Raw genomic sequence first — 7,597 nt, 5'->3', positions numbered from 1 at the left:
TTGAGACACGTGCAGAAAATGATGCACCAACCTGAAGCGTCGCAACCGACGACACAGAGCGTTAAATATTTCACATCTACGTACCGCTTGTAACAAGCCGGTAGAAAAAATCGAATATGTGGATTAAATGACGTCCGAAGACGTAAAAGACCTATACGACAGTTTGATCGAACGAAATGCTTATTCCGAGTAGGATAAGTAAGCCACCAGAACAAAGACTCAATCATGGGTATGTGATGAAAGCCATGGAGAAAATGCAAGTACTTTCGTAGCTTATGTTTGACGAAGCAAATCCCATCAGCAAGAGGGATTCGTCTGAGAGGTGGCCAGGAAAAGCTAAAGCTGGAGAGACATTCGAGAAAGAGGAACGCGTGATGGCATCGCTACCCTCACCATGCCTACTATGAAAGGAAGAATCGAGATTCTTCTTTAAAGAGTTATCGCAGAAGAACCGATTTAGAGCCATATAATACAGAGCAAGGGCAAACGTTGGCAATGAAACGCGACGAAGTATTCTACGATATGCCACGTCCCAAATTAAGCGGCTCGGAAAGGAGCTGTCGATAGAGTTTTGTGTTAATCTAGACACGAGATCTAGATCACTTTGGAAAGTCATGCTAGATTATTTCACCACGAATCGCTCAGTCAAACCAAAATAGCATGAAGACAGTAGCGTTGGGAGAAAGGAGCCAACACCTCCACATGCACAGATCCAGTATTCAAGGTTTAACGCGAGTAGAATAAAGTCTCTGCTAAATCATGACAAAGGATCGCGGTAAACAAAAAAGCATCTTGAAAACGATGAAAGTAGACTACCTCAACTAAGCGAGAGGTTACAAGGTCATTAGGCCAGCTCAATGACTACGATTATCATCGATACAAGCATTTGAGAACTTAGTATCTGACGATGAAATCTAAAACGAGGAATGGCTTCAACAGCCAGACGAAATGAAACGTCTAATGGATGACTTGAATCAGTCATATTATCTCAGTCACCAGATAGAATGGCGCTTAAGGAACAGCAGAACTTAAGATCTAGATACAATAACTACTAGATCCGCGTTTTATTAGACTCAGTGTGTGACCATGTGGTACACCAGAGTTCTTCATGAAGAAGGATAAAACGTTAAGAGTTGAACGAGTTAGTACTCACGAACAAGTATCCTTTACTGAGAATCGACGATCTTTTCGATCAGCTGCAAGGAGCTAGAGTCTTCTCGAAGAACGAGAAGGAACACGAGGAACATTTGAGGGCAACTTTAGAAACGTTAAGAGCCGAGAAACTCTATGTTAAGTTCAGCAAGTGTGAGTTCAGGCTTAGCGAAGTGAACTTCCTTGGACACATAGTGACAGCAGAAGGGGTCTGAGTGGACCCTGCTAAAGTTGAAGCCGTGCAACGTTGGCAGTCACCAGCGACGCCCAATGAAATTCGGAGTTTCCTAGGACTCGCGGGATACTACCGCAGATTCATTGAAGGATTCTCTAAGAAAGCAAGGCCAATGACTCAACAGCTCAAGAAAGGAGTTAAAGTCATTTGGACCCCAGAATGCGAAGCAAGCTTCTGGTTGCCTAAGGAAAAGTTAACCACAACGCCAGTTCTAGCCGTGCCTGAAGCGGGAGTCGACTATGTGGTGTATACAGTTGCATCGAAGGTTGGACCCGGGTGCGTGCTGATGCAGAAGGGCAAGGTGATTGTATATGCGTCACGTCAGTTAGGGCCACACGAGTTGAACTACCCGATACACGACTTGGAACTAGCAGCAGTAGTACACGCTTTGACGATTTGGAGACATCATCTCTATGGAGTTCGATGTGAGATCTTCACAGATCATAAGAGTCTCAAATACTACTTTGAGCAGAAGAATTTGAACATGAGGCAGCGCAGATGGCTAGAATTAGTCAAGGACTACGACTGCGGTATAAATTACCACCCAGGCAAGGTCAATGTGGTAGCAGATGCCTTGAGCAGAAAGAGTACACCTCAAGTGGCTACTTTCCTCACACAAGAGGAGGAGCTTATCCGGGAATTCGCCAAGATGCGACTGGAGATAGTAAGAGCCCCAGAAACAGTGGATAGCAGAATTTCCACCTTGGTCATAAAACCAGATTTAAGAGCCGGAATCATCGACGCCTAGAGACGCGATGAGGCCCTAGAAAAGGTCTGTCTCAAAGTGAGGATCGGCAAAGGAGATAGTTACTGCGAAGAGTCGGATAACGCTCTCACATTCGAAGGAAGACTATGCATACCCAACGATGAGGCACTTAGGAACGAGATCATGAGTGAAGCTCATGAGACGCCCTACACTGCCCATCCTGGAAGTACAAAGATGTATCGGGACTTGAAGAAGCAATTTTGGTGGGATGGCATGAGGAGAAGCATAGCATCGTTTGTAGAAAGATGCCTGGCTTGCCAGCAAGTGAAGGCTTTACATCCACGGCCCTATGAGAAGTTGCAGCCTCTCGAGATTCTAGAATGGAAATGGGAGCAATGGATTTTGTGACATGATTGCCAAAATCACAGCGAGGAAACACTGCCATTTGGGTGATTGTAGATCGCCTCACCAAAAGTGCTCATTTCATACCAATTCGTATCACCTACGGATCAGATAAATTGGCACAGATTTATGTGCAAGAGATCATGCGCCTGCGTGGTGTACTAGTGACGATCACTTCGGATCGAGATTCAAAATTTACTTCTAGATTTTGGATAAGCCTACAGCGAGAGTTAGGCACTCTGCTGAATTTCAGCACAACATTCCATCGACGGACGGACAGTCCGAAGGGACGATTCAGACATTAGAGGATATGTTGAGAGCCGTAGTGCTCGACCGTGGAGTAAGCTGGGAGCCAGTACTTCCACTTATAGAGTTTTCCTACAACAACAGTTACCAGGCAACCATCAATATGGCCCCATATGAAGCACTCTATGGGGAGAAATGTAGATCACCACTTAACTGGGATGAAGTTGGTGAGAGAAAAAGAATTTTCGGACCAGACTCTGTTGAAGAAATGATAGAAATTATCCGACAGATCCGAGAAAGAATCAAAGAAGCTCAACATAGACAGAAAACCTATGCAGATGTTCGCAGAACCGTTTATAGTTCAAACCAGGAGACGAAGTCTTTTTAGTATCCTCGTCGAAAGGGATATCTAGATTTGGCGTTAAGGGCAAGCTAAAACCGCGTTTCATCGGACCCTATGAAATCCAAGAAACAGTCTGCCCTGTAGCCTACAGATTAGCACTCCCGCCAAGCTTCGGGAATGTCCACACTGTATTTCATGTATCGCAGTTGAGAAAATAAGTGTTCGATCCCAAACACATAGTACACCAAGAAGAAAAATGGTGTTAGAACCAGATTTGAGCTTTGAATAAAAGCCATAAGCAATTCTGGATAGAAAAATAAAAGAATTAAGAAATAAAGTTATTGTAACAGTGAAAGTCCTATGGGAGCACCACGGCCGCGAGGAGGCGACGTGAGAGCATGAGGACAAGATGAAAGAGAAATACCCAGAGCTTTTTGCCTGACCGAGACAAAATTTCGGGACGAATTTTTTGTTAAGGGAGGTAAAATGTAATGGCCGCTATCTAATTTCTCGGAAATTTTGAAATAAAGACTAGAATTTAAAGAAAGAGAATGAAAGAGCATTCGTTTATAATCTTGAGTAAACAAAAACACGATATTTAGAATTTCCAATTTAATTTGTGTATTACAAATTTTGGCGATGGAAATAAAAAAAAAACGAAATACACAACTCAACTAACTATTACATGTTAAAGAAAGTTTACACGTAGGGCTACGCTATTACAATTCGAGTCATAGGATGCGTGGCAGGCCAGGTCTCAGCCCAGCTCAAGCGGCCCAACAAACTGGGACACCAAGGTGAGAACCACACTTAGCATCCCTATTTCTCTGCCGAGCACCAACCGAACCAACAAGAAAATGCATTAGCAAACAAGGCAATTGGATAAGCAAAACCAAATGAGAATGAGAGACAATACTATCTGATGTGGGAACCGAAAACTCACCAAAATAGGTAAGAATGAAGGCTGCTACCACCAGAAATGGCCTGCCCTTCCAGCTTGGTTGTACAACGACCACAGCAGGGGAATCAGTGGCAAACTCCTGCCATCCCTTATACACCTGCCAAATGAGACAACACTCCATAAATACACCAAGTACTAGACCCCCACATGAAGCCAAAAACAGAGCATAGCAAAATCTCAGCAACTCAAATAAAACCACGAGTACACAGCCTATAGAGCTGCAGGAAGGTCAACCAATTTTGGCACAACCTAAGGATCTTGTTTCAGCCAAGTACATCAGCCTTATCAGGCTTTTAGTTACAGATTCAGGATAAATATAGGAGTAACCCTTAGCCTGTCTTTCACACCACATATCAGCTTCGATTTTAGCCAAGACCGGAAGGGAGAGAGGGAAGAGGAATCGGGAGTTGTAAGCAGAGAGCTCGGCTTAAGACGTGGCCAGAGACCGACAACTTCATACCAACACATTCACAAGAGGTAATCCCCTTAACACCATAATTGCATCATATAGAACAAGCAAATAGCTAGAACATGAGAACCTAGGAGCATAGATGCTCAAGAACTAAATTCGAACCTTGCAATGCCACAGCTAGGATTAAACAGTATGAAATAATCACTTGAACAGACATCACATAAACCTATGCTCGACAGTCCTATTAGTAGAATCACAACATGGAGTTTCACTTCGAAACCAACAAATAGCTACAAGAACAAGTCCCCCACAGGATCAAATACGAGCATCATCTATATTTTAGACTTCCAAAATTTAGAAACTTAGATGAAAGTGTGGCTACTGCCGCAACACAAGGAAATGAGTAAAGGGGGTAGAAGATGAAGGCATAGCTTGAACGATAGGATGTCCGTCGAGGAGATTTCTGTCGCGACAGAGGCGACGGTAGAGCCCGAAAGACGCCGCGAGAATCCAGCATGCCACAACAGATAGGGGCTCCGTAAGCAGTGCACCCGGGATGCCCCCCGGTGACTGATGCACCCGGCTACGAGGGTGAACAGAGAGGGGGCTGTGAACGAGTCGGAGGAGTAATCCACCGAGCCCAATGAGACGCCACGACGATGGAAAATGCCGCTATGCCGAGGAGCCGTGAGAAGTGAGAAAGGACAGGGCCACGACTGGCAACGGAGACGTCGGCAGCGGAGGCGAGGGAGACCGGTGAATCCAAGACTTGGGTTTCCGTTTTCACTCCTCCAATTTGGGGAAGGGTTTTCGAAAATTGGGGGAAGAAAGAGAGGAGAGAAAAGGGGGGTGATGAAGTGAGTTTGGGCCATTAAGAATTCATAGGAAATTGGGCCATTAAGAATTCATAGGAAATTGGGCCATGCCCAATAGGAATTGATATGGGCCATGCTAATTTAAATTAACTTGGACTTCTTATACAAAAAGAGAGGAAAGAGACAGATTGGGCCACTGCAAAATCTTGGCATGTTGCTAAAATGCTGGGCCATTATAATTAGTTTGATGGGCCATCACCCTAAAGATATACAAGAATTTAGAAGAGAAATTCCCTTAAGCCACGGAAAAAAAGAAATTTATTAAGCCGTGATGAAGTAGTACACAATAAATAAATAGATGGGTACTTTATTAGTCCAAGTAAGTATTTCAAAATACTTAAAGAAGATAATCGAGAATTTATTATACCCGAGCAGTTCGGCAAGACTCCCGAATAAGTTAAATCGCTGATTTAATTAAAGATTTAAGATTTCTAAATATAGAAAGAAGGAAGTAAAATAATAAGCACACGCTTAGGCATGCATACATGCAAGATAAACAATTATTTTAAAGCCTAATTTAAGTATATTAAATTTTGCAAAGGACGTCGTTGCTCGACTCGTAATCTCAGGAAAGGAAAGCACCCGCTTTGCAAGAGTTTAAGCAATTGAGGTGGGTTTTCTTTTTCTCCTATTTCTTTTAAAGCGTGAAAACATGATTATTTGAATGAGTTGTCATGCCATGTTTTTTTTTGTGGTTGCCTATCTGTTAAATCGAATTCGGGTCCTAGTAGGTCAGTAAATCCTACTCGGACTAGTGTACATATAGGGACCGTGAGCTAGCGCCAGGTTGGCCGGTCCGTGGGTCGTGAGCTAGCGCCAGGTTGGCCGGCCCAGTGGTCGTGGAATGTGGCCACATTCCCGATTCACGCACTGATATGGCATATCATCAAAAGTTTAAATGACTGCAGTTTATTTCAGAAAGAAATAACATATTTTAGTGGCCGGGACTTGTTTTCAGAAAAACCCCGCGTTCACTCAGCTTGGCTGACAACTAAAAGAAAACAGTTTTCGGCATAAGCCCACTGAGTATATCAAGTACTCAGCCCTGCATATTGTTTTCCTTAATGTGCAGGTTGATCAGTCGAAGCAGAGGAGGTGTTGGGACAGAAGGCTAAATAAGTAGGAAGATAGCTGGTGTAGTATGTCTTCATACATATTACATCTGTCTTGGTACTCTTCCGTTGCGCAAATTTAGAACTTGCTTTTAGTAAAGACAATTGTTCCGTAACTACTCTGATTCAGTATGATTTGTACCCTCAACATATTTCAGACAATGTTTTCCTTTGATTTAAGCATCTTGATGAGTTGAGACAGTTTCAGTAAGTTTTAGTCGCGATATAGCTTTCTTTGACTAGGGAGAAGTGGTTGTGACATTTATTTCTAGTGATATACATAATGTACATATTATATAGTATGATGCGCAGTTTAGTTTCTGTAATGCATTATTTGTGATATGTAATGAAAATTTATCCTGACTTGTTTAATTTAAGTTGTGCCGTGTTTCGATGTTTGGTTCACGTTTCTTGTTTTCCCTAAGGGTTTAACAAGCCTAGTGGCTAGGGTGTAGTATGTTCTAAGTCTAAAAAACGTTGTCCAAATACACGAGCTGCAGTAATTCATCTGGGGTTACACATGCATAGCGCGTACGTATTTTTTTTCTGATATACATAATGTACATATTGTATATTTTAATGCGTAGTTTAGTTTTTGTAATGTATTATTTGTGATACGTAATGAACATTTATCCTAACCCGTTTAATTTAAGTTGTACTGTGTTTCGATGTTTGGCGCACGTTTCTTATTTTCCCTAAGGGTTTAACAAGCCTAGGGGCTAGGGTGTAGTATGTTCTAAGTCTAAAAAACGTTGTCCAAATACACGAGCTGCAGTAATTCATCTGGGGTTACACATGTATAGCGCATACGTATTTTTTTTTCTGATATACATAATGTACATATTGTATATTTTAATGCGTAGTTTAGTTTTTGTAATGCATTATTTGTGATATGTAATGAACATTTATCCTGACCTGTTTAATTTAAGTTGTGCAGTGTTACAATGTTTGGCGCACGTTTCTTGTTTTCTCTAAGGGTTTAACAAGCCTTGAGGCTAGGGTGTTGTATGTACTCATTAATAAAAGCATTACCAAGGACCACGAGTTTGATTTATAATAGTAATGTTTTGTCATAATCGCGGCTATGGACTATTTTTTGACTGATTTACATAATGTACATATTTTTGTCATGATTGTCGGTGCTGGCAGTCTC

At 42.3% G+C, this 7,597-nt stretch overlaps 1 long non-coding RNA gene across 1 annotated transcript; it reads right to left on the bottom strand.

The window, feature by feature from the left end:
• Nucleotides 1-3,664: 3,664 nt before the first annotated feature.
• LOC121785217 lies at nucleotides 3,665-5,313 on the bottom strand. The gene is made up of 2 exons (XR_006046940.1): nucleotides 4,028-5,313; nucleotides 3,665-3,911 (listed from the first exon to the last, which is right to left on the bottom strand). It is a non-coding gene; the product is annotated as an uncharacterized LOC121785217 (long non-coding RNA).
• Nucleotides 5,314-7,597: the final 2,284 nt, after the last annotated feature.

This window comes from Salvia splendens, chromosome 21 (genome assembly GCF_004379255.2).
Source record: "Salvia splendens isolate huo1 chromosome 21, SspV2, whole genome shotgun sequence".
NCBI classification, from domain to species: Eukaryota; Viridiplantae; Streptophyta; class Magnoliopsida; order Lamiales; family Lamiaceae; genus Salvia; species Salvia splendens.
Note: the sequence above shows the minus strand (reverse complement) of the source record. Positions and strands in the feature narration are given on the sequence as shown.